This window comes from Schistocerca piceifrons, chromosome X (assembly GCF_021461385.2).
Source record: "Schistocerca piceifrons isolate TAMUIC-IGC-003096 chromosome X, iqSchPice1.1, whole genome shotgun sequence".
Taxonomy (NCBI): Eukaryota; Metazoa; Arthropoda; class Insecta; order Orthoptera; family Acrididae; genus Schistocerca; species Schistocerca piceifrons.
In genome coordinates, this window is record NC_060149.1 from 906389818 (window position 1) to 906391416 (window position 1599).

Consider the following 1599-nt stretch of genomic DNA (forward strand, 5'->3'; position numbering starts at 1 on the left):
GCAATTCGGCGGTACGTCCACCCGGCCTCCCGCATGCCCACTATACGCCCTCGCTCAAAGTCCGTCAACTGCACATACGGTTCACGTCCACGCTGTCGCGGCATGCTACCAGTGTTAAAGACTGCGATGGAGCTCCGTATGCCACGACAAACTGGCTGACACTGACGGCGGCGGTGCACAAATGCTGCGCAGCTAGCGCCATTCGACGGCCAACACCGCGGTTCCTGGTGTGTCCGCTGTGCCGTGCGTGTGATCATTGCTTGTACAGCCCTCTCGCAGTGTCCGGAGCAAGTATGGTGGGTCTGACACACCGTTGTCAATGTATTCTTTTTTCCATTTCCAGGAGTGTATTGGTGATGAAAATAAAGTACAAGAATATGACGATGAAATGAAAAGAGTGACGATAAGGATTATCAATTAATGTCAGATATAGTGTCCCAAATGAAAATATGAGAGCAGAGTTGGAGGAGATGCAGGGGTTAAGTACGTGTAAAAATGTGCAGAAAAAGGTAATCATAGTAACAGTAATGATGAAGTAATGGAAAATGAATTTAATTGCTGTACAGAGGGAAGTACCAACGGCCTTGCCGCAGTGGTAACACCGGTTCCCGTCAGATCACCGAAGATAAGCGCTGTTGGACTGGGTTGGCAATCGGATGGGTGACCATCCGGTCTGCCGAGTGCTGTTGGCAAGCGGAGTGCACTCAGCCCTTGTGAGGCAAACTGAGCAGCTACTTGATTGAGCAGTAGCGGCTCCGTTCTCGTAAACAGACATACGGCCGGGAGAGCGGTGTGCTCACCACATGCCCCTCCATATCCGCATCCAGTGACGCCTGTGGGCTGAGGATGACACGGCAGCCGGTCGGTACGTTGGGCCTTCATGGCCTGTTCGAACGGAGAGGAGGAGAGGGCAGAGGGAAGTAGTAATGGAATAATGACAATGCAGATAACATGGATGAAGAGTATATAAATAAATCGAATTGTGAGAAAGGTAATGTTTGTGATGTCGGAAACAAGAACAACGACTTTAAAATTTGCAATATAAGGCGTAACTTTATTTAGTCGAAGAATGGTATTAGTGATGTAGCCTGTGATCAGATAGGTCAAGCAACAGGTTACAATGAAAGTATAGCATTGCTAAAATTATTGATAAAGCATCAAAAAATATTTTCTGAAATCTGTGCCATTTGGAAAGACTACGCTTATTTGTTTGAGGTGCAAGAGCATAGCCCATTCAAACGACGGCTTATGGTCATGTCACAGTTGCGTTATTAGTTTTGGATGATTACAATAAGTAGTTGCGTAGACTGTTAGAGCTGTGCCTATTAATTTATTGTTCGTTTTGAGGTCATTTTAATGTTTTGCTAATATGGTGTAGCCCCGGCCACGGATTTTGTATGTATTACATGTTTAAAACAAACAGGTTTCTGTAATTAAATCAGCTGAGCGCGTAATAACGGTGCTGGAGACGTGGCTTACGAGTGTCCAGGGCGACGAATTACGGCAGCGCTTCACAAAGCAGGAGGTGAATGACGCATCTTGTCGGACCCTGCCTGTAAGTAACCGTTCCGCCACCTCGCACGTTTAGTAGACGGTGTT

General features: G+C 46.9%; 1 pseudogene; it reads left to right on the plus strand.

Moving 5' to 3' along the window:
- The first annotated feature begins 574 nt into the window (after positions 1-574).
- LOC124723449 lies at positions 575-692 on the plus strand (annotated as a pseudogene).
- The last annotated feature ends 907 nt before the right edge of the window (positions 693-1599 follow it).